Consider the following 19,826-nt stretch of genomic DNA (forward strand, 5'->3'; position numbering starts at 1 on the left):
ATCACAGGTGTGTGCGGAAAGCAAAGAGCAGATTGGCTCTGAACAACGACCTGGTCCATGAGGAGGGGGAAGTGAAAGATGGGGATGAGGGTGGAGGCAGGGGAATATTGAATATTGAGTTGAAGGATTCATGCATGTGATCTTGGAATCAGTGAGAGAGACCGAGTTTATTTTAAGGACATTTCCTCCAGTCCAGCCTTTCCTATATCTCCCGTTTGCAGGCCCAGTGTTTCTCTGCAGGGCACCTATGCTAATTTCTATCACCATTCCAATTTCCTCCCAGCTAGCTTTTCTGTTTCTGTTGATCTCAATCCTAGCCCCTTTCTTTATTTTGCCCAAATCCCGCTTTACCCAGCGAACGCTGAGACTACAGTGAACCTCTTCCTTCCCTGCCTGGATCATGCTCAGACAGCTGCCTGCCTCCTGTCTCAGCTGCTTCCCGTGCTCCTTAGGCACACCTGCCAGACACAGCCGCACAAATAAGTGCTCTTTCTGTTCAGTCTGCCTCCCATTTGCTCACATTGTCTGCAGGGGAGAATCCCCATGCCCCTGTTTTCTAGCTGTTCCCCCTACAAACGTGAAGCTGTTCTGTTACATGGTAGGTTCATGCCTGCTTCTTCTATGTGGAGTCCCTAGTCCCCAGGACTTCTCCTAGTAAGAATATCCTTCAAGATAAAGCTTGATGGGGTCTCTGGGGACACTTTCTTGGTCTACCTGAGCTGAATTAAGTGATCTCCTTTTAGATAATCTTGGGCTATTTCACAAGCATCCCATACACAGCCTGTGTAGATAGGCACCTATCACATTGGTCAAAAAAGCAAGAGAAACTCATGGAGTCATCATATCCTTATTGAAAAACTATCAAGGACTCCAGAGTTGAAGCTGAAGATGAAGGCTTGAAAGTAGAAGCTAAATGAAATGCAGGTGTCTGGCTTCAGGAACTACAAAAATGGGGCTGGGTAACAGATGAAGTCGGCTCCCTCTGTATCTCCCCACTGCAGGGACGGGGCTGGTCTCCAAATGTTCCCACTACTCTACACAGAATTCTCACTTATAGAGAAGTCTTCAGTTAGGGAATCGCTACCATTTATTTTCCACCAAGTCCTCTGACTTCTTAATTGGTATGACTAATGTCTTTCTCAAGGCAGGGGGATGTGCAGATTGACCATTAAGAGTTCCAAAGAGTAACTCTTCAGCCAAGAACCCTTGACAATCCAGGAAGTGAATATGAGGTCACAAGAACCAACCATCCTCCTGACTCAGAGAAGTGAGGGAGGGAAAGTACAGTGGGGAGCTGGAGGCATACATAGCAAGATAATATCTCACAACAATTTCCAGAATTCGGTAGCTGATAATAATTGCTCATTTAAGTGTCCCGAAGCTTTAATTTGGTAAGTCTGTAATCAATGGCAATTTTTGCCTGGAGGTAGCAGAAGGCTGAGTGACAGATGAAAATAGTGAGTTCCTGCGTGTTACTCATCCTAGTAGTTGGAAGAGTGAACAGAAAGACTTACATGCTTGCAAATGGGAAAGAGGGGTAGGATGAGGAGGAGGAAGAGGAGGAGGAGGAGGAGGAGGAGGAGGAGGAGGAGGAGGAGGAGGAAGCAGCTAAGTCAAGGCTTTGCAGTGAATATAGGGAAGAGGTTCTAGAAATTTTAAAGGTGGGTTCTGGTTGTCAGTGGAGATGGCTACTCTCTCACTGGATTCATCTTCCCAAGTCTTCAGCTGGTTTCCCAACAACCTGCCTAAAGCTCTGTTCAAAGAGCATCCTTTTCAGGGTTATGGAGTTTATGTTTTCTCAAAGAACCCAGGCCCAGGAGTAATTATTTCCATATAACTTCATTTGCTTTTTGTATGTAATTGTTAGTACCTCCTAACTTACTTGTTCTGGACTCAGAACATCTCCTAGTTCCAGAAGACAGCTGGCTTCCTACATTAGGTTCATTCTTTACATCCTTGTCTTCCCACCTCTGCAGCTCTGTCTGTCTGTCTGTCTGTCTGTCTGTCTCAGCGTTTGTAGGCCCATGGTGCCTTGTAAAACCCTTTAAGGACTCCATCCTGCCAGTTGGCAGTCAATGTAGTCCTTATCAAAACCAGTCTTTGAATTAGATGTTTTAGCTCTTGTACCTTTGCATGTCTTTGACCTCACTTTGGATATGACAGTGAGAATTTCAGAATCCACTCAACGAGCCGAGTACCAAGCCCAGGCTGATCCTCACCAATGTCTTTTCAAGAGGTCTTATTGCCGTATCTTCTGCCTGTCACAGCTTCCTAACCAGGCAGAAGAGAAAGTTGCTTCTATGGAATGGTTTGGAAGGTTCCAGTTTTCAAATGGTTTTCTTATAGCTTTATGTTCCGTCTAGCATCCACCAGTCACAGGGAATCACGGTGATGCAAAACACAGAACACAGGATTTGGATTCAAAAGATCCATATCTTTGATTCTTGGCTCTTCCTATTTTGTTTTTGTGACCCTGAGCAGATCAGCAGGCTTTCTGGGCCTTGATTTCTTGTAGAAAACAATAGGCGGAAGTAGTTGTAATGTTCTGTGGTCATAAGAGTAGTCACAGTCTACAGCAGTTAATTACACATTACAAATAACCAGCGGAGGCGAGTCTGAACGTTCCTAACAAATACAAATGATAATATTTGAAGATATGGAAATGCTGATTACCTCGATCTGATCATTACATCTTCTGTATACGTGTTGAATTATAATACCGTGACCCATGAATAAGTACAGATATTGTCAATTAAAAATAACATGAAAGGCTTTTTTGAAAACCCCAAAGCTATGTTCACATGCTCATTTTTGTTGGTCTTCATTAATTCAGTCCTGGGAGACTTTTACCTTCTAGAACCAAGTATTAATTTTAAATTCTCAAAGGAGGGGTAAGATTTTATGCATATAAGCTAACACCTTGCAGCTTAGAATCAGAAAACAAGTATTGGAGAAAGATCTAAAGTGATAGTCTTGGGGAAATTCAGAAGCTACTGCCATGAAGAAGTGGTTAACCTTTTCCTCTGAGAGTAAAGCAAACATTTCTTACAGTTTCTTTCTATGTCTGATATCTGACAACATTAAACCAAAGACACAATGAACTACCCACTTAGAGATAACTTCTGTTGGCTTATTTACAGAGCAAGAGTAAACCAAAGCCACACTGAACTACTCATTTGTATATCACTTCTGTTGGTTTATTTGTACAGCAGGTAACCTACAAAAGCCCTGATTTGTGCCAGGCTTTCTTCTGCTCACTTAGGATGTGCTGAACCCATATTTCTGTCCTCTGGGAGCAAACAATCCATCATGTGAAACATACAGGTGATATATCCATTCTGATATGGTAGCCCAAGTGCTTAGGTGAGCAAACCGTCATGTGGTACAGGACTTATTAGAGACTGCTTAATCCAGGCAAACCAGGTTAGATAAGACTTACCAGGGGAAGGATCTCTTATGCATCAGCCAGGTAAGAGGTGGTGAAAGATGCAGAGCGGTCCAAGCCAACCGAATGGTCTAGAGAGAACATGGAGGGGATGGGAATATAATTAATTTGAGGATCTGAGAATGAACTGGTGCAGACTAAGCAGAGAACGTGATAGGAAGTTGGGGAGGTGAATAGAGTATGTTAACAGGCTCTGTGTCACATGAAGACCTTTAGGCAGGAAGCAGCGGGTCACAGAAAGGTTTTGTGTAGGTAACTGGCATTCAGTACTGTATGACTCACAGTGTATTAGCATAACTCTTGATTTGACTGATCTCCCTGCCCACTCACTAGGCTGGGAGCTCCAAGAGAGCTGGAGAATGTCCTATTAATCACTGGATTCCCCAAGTGCCTGGCTTATAGTAGGCACTATATTAGTGTCAATGGAAATGAACAAAACTTATTGTCCCTTCTTCTGTACCTTCTGTCATGGCTCATGGGATAAACTGGCATGAAATTGGAAAGGTGAAGTAAGAGTTTAGTGGAAGCCAGAAAAGGTCTCTCTCTCTCTGCCCCTTCAGCTAGTGGAAGCCCCCTTTCAGAGGGTGGCATGCTTCAACCCTTACTCCTTCTGGGTCCTCAGGAAAGAAAAGCTGTCTCAGGCTTCTCAAAAAGAATCTGGGAGAACAGTTCGTAAGGTATCTCCTGTTGAGTCTTGATGTTCCCAGTTAGTTCCCAGCAGGCATTGTTTCATCACCCCCGTCTGTACGTCTGTATTCAACATGCACAGGGCCCACCAGCCTGGGTACCACTTTCTCTATGCTGGCACTCCCTCTTGACACACCAGTCTAAGCAGACATGTGCTGGGAGACACTGTCTGTTATGCATCCTCTCATGTTCCATACGAGATGGGACCTGTTTGCCAGGAAAAGCGACATGCACGTGATGGGCTTTCCAGTGAACATGAGGTGGAGAAGAGATTTCCTTTCAGAAATATGATCGGCTAGTGCCTTGAACTTTATTATAGATAATACTGATTCAAAGCTTTCAAAGCCTAACAACCAGGTCTCATTGCAAGTTCTGACATGTCAGAACTGGACAGGTCACTTACAGCGAGTACTTCCTGGCTAGAGACACTCTTAAGTAACTGGAAAATCAATGTTTCAAAACCTGACACAGAAACCATGGTTAAACTGAGGCATGATCAAAGCTGAAGTATAATTGGCATCAGACAGGAATCAGGTTTTCCTCTTTAAATCTTGTTCCTGCGAGCACTATCCCTCTTGCTTTTATTCTAAGAGAGAATGCTGTTTGATATACATTCCTATTTAATACGATACAATCTAATTATAAATCTATGCAGCAAGACTTTGTCCTCTAAGAGCCTTAGTGACTGGTGGTTACTTATAAAACCCTAAAGTGACCATTACTGTCAGGGGACAATGGCCTAATGCCAACCACCATCCTGGGGAACTCTGACTAACTTTTAACAATCTTGTCATGTAGCCTTCACCTCTTCTGTTGATTTAGGGCTCTTGCCTTTTCAGTTTTCAGTCCCTCATGGCTTGCCATAGTTTACTCCCTACATCTCTTACTTGGCCCTCCAGCCTGTCTCTACCTCTGCATGTTTCTTTGTGTTACTCTGTCCCTTTGTAACATTTTGTTCCATCCCTTGATCTTCCTGCCTTTCCTTTATTCATCTCTGTGTATCTGTACCTTCCATATGTGTTCCCACCTCCTGGCTGCCCCTCCCTCCAAGGTGGATAGCCATGAAAGATGCCCGGCATGGCTTCTCCACACTGGTGTGTTGCTAACGCAGACTCCTTGCCGCTCTCAGTAGAAATAGCTTTTGCCTTTTGTTGCCAAATCGAAATCTTCTCAGCAGTAAAAATGTGGCTTATGAAAGCAAGTACCTTGTAATTAAATAAATGGGTAATTTCAGTGTTTTTTATTTCTATTTTTCTTTCTGAGGATTTTCTTAGTAACAGGAAGGAATAGATAGACCTGCTTTACTTCCCACTGACGGATAAGATAAAATAAGTCCTTCTGTATTTAGGTTTTATTTGGCTATTTGTGATAATTAATAAGAAGGGAACATCTGTCCTAGTGATGGAGAAGAAGAGAAGGCATGGAGGGGGGAAAAACCTGGCTGCATCAATAAAGAGTGCTGGGAAAAGATACAGTTGGCAAAAGGACTGGCTGAATTATAATTTGGAGAAGAGTTAAAGAAAAAAAAGTAAGGGTTTCATCAAACACATCAGAGGATAGCATGGTCTTGAGGAGATGGGCTCATAAATGAACGAGGTGATGATGACACATGACAAATATAAATGGATGGATACTCTGAGGGAGGGTGGAGCCAAGGAGAAGACAAACATATGGAGTCTTGATGAAGCCATGTCCCATAATGGTGCTCGCTGGGTGGGAAGGAAGTTAGCCAACGTGAATTGTGACTGCTTCCAACCATTCTTCCGGACCTAAGGTAGCTGAGGCTGTGTCCAAGCAAACAGTATTAAGGGACTCTGAGGTGATCACAGAGTCCCAGAGTGAGAGTAGCAGGATCCGTGGCTGGAGGGAGCTTCCACACCAGCTGAGAGGACTGAGGACCTTGGGTACTGGCCCAGAGTGCATCTCATTGCAAACAGTTGACAGTACCCATCTCACTCCCTTCCTTGCTTTGTTCTACCTCCCACCCTGACTCGCTTTCTCATTCTCTCATAAAACAAAGGCATCACAGTGCATCTCTATGCCTACTGGATGCTTAGATCCCATGCACTCCCCAGTGTTTGTACATTAGTCCTACATAGAGGGGTCACGGTTCTCTCTTTGCAGTACAGAGAGCAAATAAGATATTTACCCAGAAAGATCATGCTATCTTTGCATGGATTGATAGTTGTCCTTTGGAACAAGACATCAAGCAACCTAAAAATAATTAACCCTCATAAGCCCAGGATGCTATCTCTCTCAGCCAAAACTTTCATAAAGTTTCAGTATTGTAATGAAATACCGGGTCAATATTTGAACTCCAGTAAAGCTGCACCATATTAAAATGTGACTCCATAATGAACTTCAGAATCATGACAGACTCTCATTAGTCAAACCATTTGCTCACAGGATTCCTTAGGTCTCCCCACAGAGGGCTTTCTTTGCCATATTTTATGATGTTGTTTATAGTAGTGAAGTTTCTATCTACTAAAATGTCTTTTTAAAAACGTCATGCAGAATATAAAAGTGACTTTGGTAAATCTTTACCTTTTAGACTTTTAAAAATCATATTTCTTGGATAAAAGTAATACGATCTTATGAGTAACTACTGACATACAGATCAGAACTCTCAAGTTCAAGTCCATGGCCACTGATTTTACTTGCTGTGCAATTTCTCAGGGCCTCAGTTTCCAACACATACACCTCACAGAATTTCAGCGAAGATTCAATTTGCCTGATGTAGACTCCATTGTTTGGGCTACAGCAACTACTTAAGGCATCATAAGAAACACAGTGTCAGCTGTTCCTGCCATGTTGTTGTGGCGTTTGATGCAAACTCTGTAACATAATCACTTATCCAAGGATCAAAATTATCATTGATCTTTACATAGAATTATGAGGAATAATCTCTTGGGATCTCTTTTATTGGCAAGTGAGAGGAATCCAACTAAAGAGCTTTTATTCAGTTAGCAAACACATATTGAATATTTCTGTCAGAAACTCTTAGTGTATGCGTTTGAGTGTCGATGTGTTACTGTGTGTCTGTGTGTATGTATGTGATATGTATGTCTTGTATGTCAATGTATTTGGCTCTCTGTGTGTATGTGTGTGTGTCTGTGTGTGTGTCAGTGTTTATTTGTGGTTGTGCATGTGTGTCATGTGTATGTCAGTGTGTACATGTGTGTTTATCTTTGTGTGTGTGTCTGTGGTGTGTGTGTCTGTGTGTATTGGTGTGTATCTGTGTATGTGCATGTGTATGTATCAGTGTGTGTGAATCTGTGGTTGTATGTATGTCTGTGGTATGTGTCTGTGTTTATGTGTGTCTGTGGTGTATGTCTGTATCTATGTGTGTCTCTGTGTGTGTCTGTGTATGTCTCTGTGTCTATGATGTGTGTGTGTGTATCCATGTATGCACTGAGGTTCTGGTACTGAGAAAGCTTTGTGCCTAGTTTAGGGTGCTATATTTTTATATAGAGTGACAAAAAAAATAAAAATAAAGGATAATAAAAACATACCAGATTGTGATAAGAAATTAAACAACATGCTGTACAGAATGTTGCTAAGGCATCAGAGATAACTTGGATCTGTAGGACAGAGCAGGCTATTCTGAGGCCTTCAGATGATGAAAGGAAAGCAGCCATGCAAGCTCTCTGGGCAGATGAGCAAATGTAGAGGCCTGAGGCAGAGAACAAGCCTGACAGGTTTGAGGAAAGAAGACTTAATTAAGGAAGACGAGCTGGCAAGGTGGACAGGAGCCAGATCATGAAGTCTTATGGACCATGATGAGAAAGTCTGGATTTGATTAATTATTGGGGAAGCAATTGTGAGAAATTAAGCATAAGAGTGACACTCTCTCACTCAGATTCTGAAAATGTGTCATGCAAAGATGGGAAATAACTTCAGGAGGTTAGAGATATTAGCAGGAAAGTAGTTAGGAGGCTGTTGTGGTTGACCAGATGGAGAAAGTGAAGATGGAGAGAAGAGACCTATTATAGGGATGGAAGCAGCAGTATTTGAGGGATGAAAGTGATGTCTGGGATGTAACATTTGGAGGTTCTAGAAGTCTTTGGTTTCTGGTAAGTATGCTAGATAGGGTGGCATATGCTATTATTCCTAGCAATCATGAGGCAGAACAGGCTGATCTTTGTAAGTTCCAGGCCAACCACTGCTACATAGCAAGATCCTGTCTTTAAAAAAAAAAAGAAAAAGAAAGGAAGAGGAAGAAATAAAAAGAAAGAAAGAAAGAAAGAAAGAAAGAAAGAAAGAAAGAAAGAATAATTTAGTGATCCTGTTTGCTAATGCAAAGATGGGACAGATAAGATGGATGCAGGGGTCAACCAGGTTAGAGAGAGGTGTGATGGTTAATTTCAATTGTTTGCTTGATGGGGCTGTAAAATAAGAGATCAGTAAAGGATACTTCTGGACATGTCTGTGTACCCAGAGATGATCAAAATGAAAGACAGTGACTGATGGGGATAGGGTCTCCCTAAATTTGGTAGCACTGTCCAGTAGACTGGGACCCTAGTGGAACAGAAGCAGAAAAAGAAGGGAATCAAACCAGTGCATGCATGACCTGCTCTTCCTGAGCAAATGCGTCATTGCTGCTTATCTTCATTCATGTCCTCATCTGTGTCCTTATTCAAGGACAACAGAGCAAATGTGTCACTGATGCCTGTCCTTATCCATGTCCTCATCCATGGACACCAGACTCTAGCTTCTTCAGTCTTCCAGCAGACACATCACTCTTCAGTATAAGGCTGGAGCCACATCACTGGTCTCATGGACTAATGAGCTATAGGGTAGCTCTATGGCTCTCAAGCATGCAGATGGCCATTGTTGATCTATCTAGCCCCCAGTCTAATAAACCCAGGTATATATGTATATCCATTCTATTGGTTTTGTCCTCTCAAGACATCTAGTATAAGGGGTTTTTTTGTGTTGCACATATCTGTTCAAAATGCCTCCTAGACAACTAGAGGCATGGCTGAACAGGCAGCCAGATATATGGTGTAGAAGCCAGGGCTAGAGCTTTAAATTTATGACCCACACAGAATAAATGGTATTTAAAGCTGTGGGACAAGATGAGATCACCAAGACAGGGAATGGATAAAGATAAGAAAATGGTTTGAGTCTGAACTTTGAGGATGCTAAGATTTAGAAGTCAATTAAAAGAAGACAATCTAATAAAAGAAAATTCATTAGGCCAATAAACAACCCAGTTTGGGAAAGAACGAGGCTGACCTCAGGCACAACGGGACTCGAGGTCTGCAGTGCCATCAAGGCTATATCTGTCTCTCCCACACTCCGGATTCTTCCTCACTCTCTCCCCATCAATCTTTTAAGACAACCTATTCTTATCTTTGGTCTCCATTTTAGAATTTTTTTTCTGTTTGAAGAAAACATAGCCACAGGCAGCTCTGAATTCCGTGTGAACAATGCAGGAGAAAAGTCAATCTTCCTTCCACTTGAGCTTCCAATGTCTCAAGGAAGACTCCTAATTTTTCCTAACTTGGATCTTAGGACAATCTATGGGACTAATCCCAGGCTAAAAGAACAGTGTAAAGAAATTGATTGGCCAGGCTGGTCATGTGTTCCATGGAAGACTCTAGATTGAACTCTCTTTCTATCAGTGGTTGCTGATGTAGTCACTAAGTTATACATTCTTTCAATTTGGGTCTACTTTCTAATCATAAATGCATGTGTCTGTCCATACCTGCAGGCATAGCATGGCATGGGAGCCTTATATCTTTTAAAGGTAAATAAATAATTTGCTCTTATCCAGAGCTGAGATTGACACATTCAACACATACGTCCTGTAGCTCAAACTTCACAAGAAACACACACGCTCACTTAGAGCACTGTTGTAAGGGCACTAACCCCATCCAGGTGACTCTTCTTCATGCGTAGCTACTCCCCAAAGGTTCAATTGCTTAAAGAAATGGCATTTGGGATTCAACATTGGACTTCAACTATGAGTTATGAGAGCACACAAACATTCAAGCCATAGCATTTATAGCGGCACCACAAGAGGGCAGTCTCAAAGGGACTGATTCCCAAAGCTGTTCCAGCAACACCACCATTGCGATCTGCAATTCTGAGACTCTAGATTGCACATAGTCTAGTGTTTTGTTCTTTCACAACCTCCACTCAGGAGTCCATAGTGTCATCAGCAGACAGATCTTACAGCCCAGAACTTTGCAATAAACAAAGAAGGTCAGATTTCGGTCCATCAAGAAGGTAAAGAAGGCAGCATCAGTGGTAGGACCACTAAGTTGTTTCTCACTGTTGGCTGGGTGTTCATCATGATGCGATGGTGTCTATGATGCCTCCAGTGGCTGGGTTTGGAGGTTTTGTTCATTTTTTAAAGTGGTTATTGTTGTTTTGTTGTTGTTGTTAGGATGTTTACATTGTCCCTTTTTTATTTACCCCTTTAAAATATTTGTCTTAGAAAGAAATTGTCTATATAGTAGAATCAGAATGAAGAGTAGGAAGGTATTCAGAATTAAGTGAACAAGGTAATCACAGAATGAGTTTCTGTGTTACTCTTCTGTCCTGTATAGAGAGTGTGATACTGTGCATCCTCGTAAGAAAATCTGTATGTGTATGGCGGAGGAAAACCCAAATGAGGGCTCAGGTGGGCAGAAACACAGCTGAGCAATCTCTTCACGCTACCCATCCACAAAACCAGATCTCTAGATGCTGGAAGAATTTGAAAATGTGGAATCCCATAAGGAACCCCCCAAAAATGTTGCCTTTTTAGAATTTGCTTTTCTACCTCCCTCTCTTTTACAGTGTGTAGCACAACCAGAACTGGCTCCATAGTTGTCTCTCAAGTCTGAGTCCACATAACTGATGTCACACTGTGATTCTCACAACTCTCTCACACAGGATCACACACAACCTTGGGTTGCTTTAGAAGACTCTAGAGGGTTGGGAAAAGAGGGGAGGGAAGTATGCAAATGTCAAATGCTATAACCGGGCTGTGGCAGAAGGTGATGAGAAACAGTTCCAGGTATGTATGATATCTGGTATGGGTAGAACTACCAAGTAGAGAGGCAGGGCTGGCAGGTCTCTACACTGGTGGCAGGGCCCTATCTCTGGAATAAAAGTAAAGCAGCACTGCAGTGTTGATCCTGGTGTTTGGTACCATCTGGAGAATAATCAATGCTAGCCATAGTTTTTGAATGAGTGAGTTTATTAAGTATATAGCAAGCCAAAATAAAAGGGCAAATAGCAAGCAATGGATGAATGGATGGATAGCTAGAAAGAAAATTTCGACAAACTGAAAGCCTAAAAGCATCTCACTGAAATTGACTGTGGAAGCCTCACGGAAGGCAACTGGAGTTTCCAATGAGTCTTGAACAGAGCAGAGTGTCCTATCGGGTGAGGCTTCCAAATTAAAGAACAAATGGCAACATATGAGTGGAGACGATATCATCAAATGAGCTGCTCAAAAAATCAAGTAGAAACATTCAGGGAATGGAGGTAGTGTTATCTATCTATCTGTCTGTCTATCTATCTATCTGTCTATCTATCTATCTATCTATCATCTATCTATCTATCTATCTATCTATCTATCTATCTATCTATCTATCTATCAATCTATCATCTATATCTATCTATCTATCTATCTATCTATCTATCTGTTTATCTATTTAATTTTCATTTATTTATTGGGGGGTTTTGGCTGAGCACTTTTATATGAGCTTTTTGTGACAGAGCATAACCCTCCCCATTCTCTGGTTCCTGACTATGTGACAATGTGAGCTCCCTGCTCTTGCAAGCCACACCTCTCCTGACACAATGGACTATATCCCTTCCCCTCCTTGAGTTGTCTTTGTCAGGCACATCATCACCGCAACGAAAAGAGTAAGCAACAGCTCCAGTTCTTTGGCAGCATGGCAGCACTGTGGCTGGCATCCTTGACTCCATTTACGAGCACCATAATCTTGAGAGAGTCGCTCGACCTCCCTAGGCTGCAGCCTCCTGTTCTGTAAGCTAAGGGAGTGATGTCCACTGTAGGAAACTGCTGATAGAATTAAGCTGTAACATCCTCAGCACGGCGGCTGGAACTAAAGGTACTAAAAGAAATCAAAAAAACGATAGACTGTGATCATAAAAACAAGTCGCAGCCAGTTTAATCAGAGAAAAGACCTAGCCAAGAAAAAACCCCCGCATCAGGCAGATTAGCATTGAAGGAAAATTGATTTCTAATCCCATACAGTTGGTTTTGAGCTCCCGCAATCCTTCTTGCTCTAGGCTAAGATTAGTCCTAGCACCCTAAGCCGAACTGAGTCTGCAGGCAAGGGAGCAAGTGGCCCCAGCTAGGGATGAAGAGAAGCAGAGGCTGGGAACCTAAGTGGGTTACAAGATCACATGTGGGGAGGGGTAGAACTATTCTCGCCTTTTTTTTTTTAATCTGTGAAGACACTTCCTAAAAAGAAAAGTCCTTTTCAAAATATGGACTTTCTAATAATGAGAATTACTTTACATATGGAACAGCTGGCATCAGAAAAGGACATGCTGCCTTTTCTAGATGCGGCCTAGCACAGGATGGATCCAGAGTTATGACAGAGAAGCCCCTTGTTGGGGGGACTGGACCTGTTGACCTGCAAGGCACTCTCAAAGGCAGAGGTGGCAAGGTATCATGCTCCGCTGGAATTCTGACAGCTTCTGAACATAAAGCAAAGTTCCCAGCAGCACCTCGGGAAGGGAACCCAGTCTGGTAGGCTCTGGTACCTTGAGAGAATTGCCTTTCTGAGAGGTTAATAGAGATGGTGGCCCTTCGGTAGCAGTGTGGGTACTGAGAGTGGGGTGAGAGCTTACAAGCGAAGAGGAAATAGGAAACCTAAGTGTTACATGGTCTTTCTGCAATTAGTATGTTCTGTCTATTTTCATAAAATAGACTGCACATTTGAGATCTCAAAGGGAATCACATAAGATATCAGAGCCTAGTTATAAATAGCTCGACTCCTTAGCTCTGCCCTGGCATAAGAGACTGGCAAAGAGGTGCCTGTTGGAGACCTGGGAGTCAGAGCCACTCTCTCTCCCTCATCCTTATTAATGCCAACTTCCAGGGCAACACAGCATCTTGAATTTATGCCCCCATCCACTGTATTTGCTGTGCTCATCACTGGAGATTCTGCTGCAAGAACAATTCCAGTAGACCAAGCCGCTGCACCCGCCCAGTGGTTAGAATAAAAAGGTGCAATCACAGGTTCTGTCCAGGAGCTGCCTGGAGACAGCCCCTCTGGCATTCTCTCACTCAAGGAGTTGTTCTTCTGGGGTACCTTTCTGGTAGCTGCTCCCAGCTTCCTCCATTAAATAAGGCAGTTCATCTCTGTCTGTATTCTTAGGAGGCTGGAGGAGGGACTGGGACAGCCTGGGTTTGCAAGCAGAAGCTTGGGACCTCCAGATGCCTGACTTCATGGAAACAGGCCCCATCATCTGATGGCATCTGTGAGCTGCAGTTCAACCCAGGGCTCCCTCCATGGGCCCTTTTGCACGGGCTTGGCTTGGCGGCCTTCTCACCTGCATGTTTACATCTGTGAACAAGCTCTGTGTATCTCAGGGGGATGATGCCCGGTGACCTGTCAAATGGTCTGAATGTTTCAATAAACACAGCTCATCTTAGGGTGTGGCTTCTTGTCATTCTAGTTTCTTGTACTGAAACTCAAAAAAAAAAAACCCTCCTTTGAGGTAGATTTACATGTGATTTTACCTTCAAAAGAAGACAAATACTGGGAGACACATGTTTATGGGGCAAAAATTCCCACAAACCATTCTGATTCAGACTACTGTGTGTGTATGTGTGTGTGTGTGTGTGTGTGTTTGTGTGTCTGCACCTGTGTATTTCAGAAATTTAACAAAACAAAACAAAACAACTTTCAGCTTGTGAAGCTTGTACTGTTCCTAAGTAGGATGAGCAAAGAGGTCCAAACCTTATCCCTGAGTCCCACTCCATCCTTTACTCCACTCACTCCCAGCCCACAGCAGAATCACTTGCTCTCTCCAAGAGCCTCAGCCCACTCCACGGGCCACCTCTAATGCCACTTTTTCTGGTTCCTGTAAGCCCCGGACCATCTGCATAAGTCAGAACTGAGCCATACCCACCCATCCCCCACTTGGCTGAGCATTTGTTTTCATGGTTTTATAAAGAGGGAAAATATCCCAGGAATCTAGCCTTGCTTCCCTCATCTGACTCACCTTCCAGAAACAACAACAACAAGAAACAAAAACCATATAGGCTCTGGAACAGAAAATAAAGTCATGCCTATTTACTGGGCTCCTTCCATTAACAGTAATTAATCTCGACTGAATCATTCAATTTTCATGAACTCATCCATGGAATACAGTATCTAGCCTGGTTCCTGACGCTTGGTAGTGATTTCCTTATCAGATTAAAACTGCACTCAAATTCCTCTCCTTCCATTTTTGTCTCTCCTCTAGACTACGAGCAGACCCCAGGTGGGAGTGGGGGCTTGCCATTGTCTCGTAGATCCCAGGGTCTACTTCAGTGCTAGAGTCACAGTAGGTGCCCATCATGGATTATTTCAACCCATCAGTAACTTCGACACTTTCAAATTTGAATCAGTCAGTCTACATGTATTTATCATGCACTTTTCATGAGGCAAGCTAGCCTATTAGCATAAATTGCTAGACACGATCCAGCGACACATCGGAGGAAAGAAAATTCCAGGCTGAGAGCGCAGCCTGGTGACAGATGGGAAGCCACTAAGTAGGATCTGGGGTGTGTGGCGGGAGGCAGTCAAGGTGAGCTTGGTGGCACACTGAGACAGAAGATAGTAAAAGACTTTGGAGTTGAATCCAAAAGCAACAGGAAGCCACTATGGGTTCACAGAGTAGACATAAACTAGGTTATAGAGTAGAAGTCCCAGACACAGAAGGAAGAGTGGCTGGAGATGTCCTGGGAGCTAAGGCAAGGAGTCTAGGGACAGAGGACAGGATGGATGCCAAACTGGAGAGGGTGAGGTAGAATCATTCCAGGGTTTGTAGCACCAGGTCCCTCCCCAGTTTAAGGGTGGCAAGCCTCAGTGTGACAGATGACTAATCTTGCCTACTCAGAAGAGAGCAACATTTTTACTAGGGAGACAAACAGGTGATGGGGGATGGGGTATACTATCAAGAAGCAAGAAATAACTCATCCTTGGACAAGTTGGAGTGAGGGGTTGAGGAGCCTTGGGGTGCTGTAACTGGCAGCAGGGTTGGTTCAGGCAGAGCCACAGGGAACAACATAAAGTGATGGGCTAGTCTGGCGTTGACCCTCTGAAAGAGGTGGAGGATGTCAGGGCCCCAAGGAGAGTAGGCAAAGCGGGACTGCTCTAGTCTTGTTGGGCAATGTTCACAAATGTAACCATCAGTGAACAGGGCTGGAAAACACCCCTCCACAAAGCCCATCATTCACCAGTGGAAGCCAGGCAGGCTAAGAGGAATCCTGAGAGATCAGGGCAGGCACCTCTGTAGCTTCCTTCGGACTAACTGAAGTGTTCCACAGGCGCATGGATGGAGGGTGCTTCCAACTCAGTAGAAGGGTGCTTAGGGAATACCTGTCCAGACACCACTGGGCCTTAGATTGGGGAAGAGCCTGGGTAAGATGGGGGCTGAGATACAGGGAGGAGAAGGAGGAGGAGCAGTGGTGGGTGCTTGCAGTAATCCCCCCTTTCTTCTTCCCCATAGCACATGAAGCAGGAGAGCCAAGGATTTCTGTCAAGTATGAAAGCTACTGCAGCAACGGAGATGTCAGCTCAGGAGCCAAACTGCCATCTCTGTTTTAATTGGAGCCTGCTCTGTGAAGGTTGTGAAAGGGATAAGAGAGAGAGAAGATGAGAGAGAGAGAGAGAGAGAGAGAGAGAGAGAGAGAGAGAGAGAGGATGAATCAGCAGCAAAGGAAGAGATAGGCAGAGATGAAGGAAGAAAAAGAGACAGACATGATCCCCCAACCCATCCCCAGATGGTGATTCAGAAAGCACCCTGGGATACCAGAGCCACACAGCAGCCTCCGACAGGAGACAGGATAGCCCTGCACATAGGTGCACAGGCTGTGGCAGGTGAGAAGCAAGGGGAGAGGGTGTGAGCTGCCTTCATTCTCGCTTCCTTCTTTATCATTTATTAAAAAAGTAAAAACAGAATCCTTTTTCATTTTTCCTCCTGTGCCTGGACTACCTGTCAAGCCCACAGAGTTCTGGATGCTTCGGGGCCAGCTCAGCTCAAGGAAAGCCAGGGCACAGATCTATCTAATAAAGGCTAATCCCCTGCAGGAGCCTCAGCTTTGCAGGTAACCCAGAGAGCAGTGGGCGAGGCCTTCCCCACCGCCATCCTGCCTGGGCCCCAGTAATCCTGAACTCTCAGGAGAAACTCAAGGCTGTGACCAGTCAGTGCCAGAGAAGAAAAGGATTTAGAAGAAGCAACAAAAAATTTTAAAAAACTAAAACAAACAAAAATAAAACAAAAAACAAAAACATAGACAAAAAACTGTGTGTGTGTGTGTGTGTGCTTACATGTCCATAAGCATATATGAGAAATAGAAATAGAGATTACAGACCAAGGTTTATATGAGGAAGGCAGAAGAGAACAGAGGACAGAAAGAATAAGAAAGAGGGTGTTTGTGCACTCATGCGTGCATGTGTGTATGTGTGTGAGCGCGAGTGTGCATCTGTGTGTGCGTGCGCATCTGTATGTACATCTGTGTGTGTATGTCTGCATGTGCCTCTGTGTGTGTCTGGGTATGTGATCAAGGTTACCATTTGAGTATATTTAACACTTGTTATTTGTGACTATTTTTTAAAAATATTCATAAATTTGTTAAAATAGAGCTTAAAGGCATCTTTGAGAAATCAACAAGTTCATCTGTTATTTTACAGATGTAAAATCTCAGCCATAGGTGCTCAGGGCAGTCAAGAACCTGCATCACAGTTGCAGAACGTGAAGGTAAAGACTAGGATTTGAAGCTGGGTCTTGGCTTTCTTTTCTGTGTACTGGAAGTTTCCTAAAATAGGTTTCCGGGTTTGGTCACTTGTTTAATGTCACCTTGTGCCACGCCCCTCTGCAAATGCTTCCTCAGGTAATCTTTACTATAGCCTCAAGAGGCAGACAGTACTATTTTATCTTTAAAAAAAAAAATCTTACATATTTGCAGAACAGATGAGTGGCAATTTGATCCAAATAGTTTGTTTTTATTTGATTGTTTGCTTGTTTGTTTTTGAGGTAGAATCTTGCTGTGTAGTTCAGGATGGACTTGAACTGCCTATGCAGACAAGGTTGGCTTCTAACAGTTGATGCCCCTGGTTCAGTCTCCTAAGAACTACTTTCTTGGCCTCTAATGCTTTTCTTAAAAAATATGTTTATTGATTTATTTCATGTGCGTGTGAGTTCACATGAGTGTGTATCTGTGCACCGCCCGCATGAGTACTGGTAGTAGAAACTGTGTCCTCTGCAACGTGGAAAGTGCTCTTAACCTTTGAGCCATCTCTCCAACCACTCAAGAGCTTATTTTTAACCACTCTTGCTAAGCAACCTCTCAATAATAAATTAATAAGAGGATGAACAAAGTCTATGCAATTATTCCCATCAAAAGGTGGGACATGACATTCTCTTTCCGGTACACTAAATCCCTGAACTATAAAAGCAAAGAGGACATCTCACGGCTTCCCTGAGACCTCTTGCCCACGTGTCTCAGCTTGGATCACAGGTTCTCACTGATGTCCAGCTAAGGGGCTGGTCCCTATGTGCTTCTCCATTGTATTGTTGGCAAGTCAGCCTTCATCCAGAGTCTATTGCCTACGTGCTTGCACCGATGACCACAGGTTAACATCCATGCTGTAACAGGTAGACCCTGTACTGGACGCTGGGCAGGATGATCATCAAGGGAAGCCAGCAGGAACTCTTGTGATCCTTCTGGAGATCTCATAGAAGACCACAGATAAGTCTACAAATAACTGTGCCCCAATAAATGCATTGAAAGTGTGCTGAGAAAGGACACAGCTCTGGGCTGCAACTCCCAGGAGGACTTAAGACAAGAGGTGAACATGGAGTTGGGCCATAAGGAGTCAATATATTTTGGCTATGGAGAGATGGGAAGGGCAGAAATCAGCCTTCTCAGAATGAAAAAGAAGGAAGAGAAAAACACAGCGAATCCCTCCCAGACACACAGGACTTCTCCTGTAGAAGGAAAAACTAAAGGCTGTTTATTTCCGTATCCTCCTCACTGAGCAGCCATTCAGTTGCAGCTCTGTCTCCTCAGGACATTGGGGGAAAGGTGTGCTCTGCTTAGAGGGTGGGCACTCTACTCTGTGAACAGGGAGAGCCTTTGAGTGCGTGCTTCCGGTGAGCCTGAAGACCTCCTTATGCAGTAGGAGCAATCATTTTCTTCTCTCAGCAGATGACATAGAAGTCACTGAGGTTAAACAGCTTATCAAAGACACAAGGCAGTAAGGAATGCCACTGGGGCTTGACCCCTGGCTGTCTAGACAGTGGACGCATTGCACTAGGGACCCCTGGGACTTTCTACTAGCTGTGTGGTCTCTGGAAATTGGCGTAGGGGGACTGCTTAGTCTGGTTCTCACCTAAGAAGTGGGTAGAAACTAAAGACTGTGTTAAGGAAGGGCCACAGGCTGGTCACTGGGTTACAAAACCTGGGGATCCAGTATCCAGTGGGAAGCTATGAAATTTGTGTGATAATAACACTGTGTTCCTAGGGATTTCAGAGTCCATGTTACAAAGCATGTAAGGTGCAGACCATCTGTAACACTCCAGTCACACATACAGTTGTAGCAATCAGCACAAAGGCTGTGCTCACTCCAAAGTAATATTCCGAATCTCAGGACTCTGGTGAAGACCAGTGGAGCCCCACTTCCTCCGTCCACGTCATCTTCCTGCCCTTAGCCACTTCCTGTCTTCCTGCCCTTAGCCACTTCCTGTCTTCCTCTCCTCCTCCATTCTATCTGTCTATCTATCTATCTATCTATCTATCTATCTATCTATCTATCTATCATGTATTTATGTGCATGCCTGTGTGCCTGTGTGTGTGTCCGTGTGTGCTCGAGCACACATGTGCACGTGTGTGTATGCATGGTGCGGGGAAGACAGTGACAACTTGCAGAAGTGGCTTCTTCTACCAAGTACGTTCCAGGAATTGAACTCAGATTCGAAGTCTTGTTGGCAAGCACCTTTATCCACTGAGCCAGCTTGCTAGTCCCTCACTAGCGTTCAAATAGAAAACTTAGCAACTGTAGGTTTCAAACCCAAGTGTAGAACGGATCCGACAGACTGAGGACTCCCACCACCCACAAACTCGACGACCATGGCAGGTTTGTTTTGCTTTGCTTTTCTCCCCTGTACCTCACTGAATTCAAAGGACAGAGGTGACCTGGGGGGTGGGGAAGAGTAGAGCGGGAGTGGTTGAGGCACTGGCCTTTAGAATAGATGGTCAAGTCATGTTCAGCCATGTGAGCCATTCCATGTTTCTGCCAGAGACAGGATCTAGGGCAAGGTGAAGCAGTGCTGATTCATCCAGCTAGAGCTTGTCTGAGGGCCAGCTGCCTTAACCTGGCACCTGTAGCCGGCAGCAGCTCCCTGCTTGCTTCACTCAGCATCAGCATCAGCATCAGCATCAGCATCAGCATCAGCATCAGCATCAGCATCAGCATCCTCCTCCTCCTCCTCCTCCTCCTCCTCCTCC

The 19,826-nt window shown here is 44.0% G+C and overlaps 1 long non-coding RNA gene across 1 annotated transcript in view; it reads right to left on the reverse strand.

The window, feature by feature from the left end:
* Positions 1-19,826, reverse strand: part of LOC114635013 — an 85,573-nt gene that overhangs the window by 13,325 nt on the left and 52,422 nt on the right. Inside the window, exon 2 of the long non-coding RNA XR_003713402.1 lies at positions 3,440-3,516. This is a non-coding gene — a long non-coding RNA (uncharacterized LOC114635013). The remainder of the gene's footprint in view (positions 1-3,439; positions 3,517-19,826) is intronic.

The sequence above is a fragment of the Grammomys surdaster genome, unplaced genomic scaffold (genome assembly GCF_004785775.1).
Source record: "Grammomys surdaster isolate TR1022 unplaced genomic scaffold, NIH_TR_1.0 1164, whole genome shotgun sequence".
Lineage (NCBI taxonomy): Eukaryota > Metazoa > Chordata > Mammalia > Rodentia > Muridae > Grammomys > Grammomys surdaster.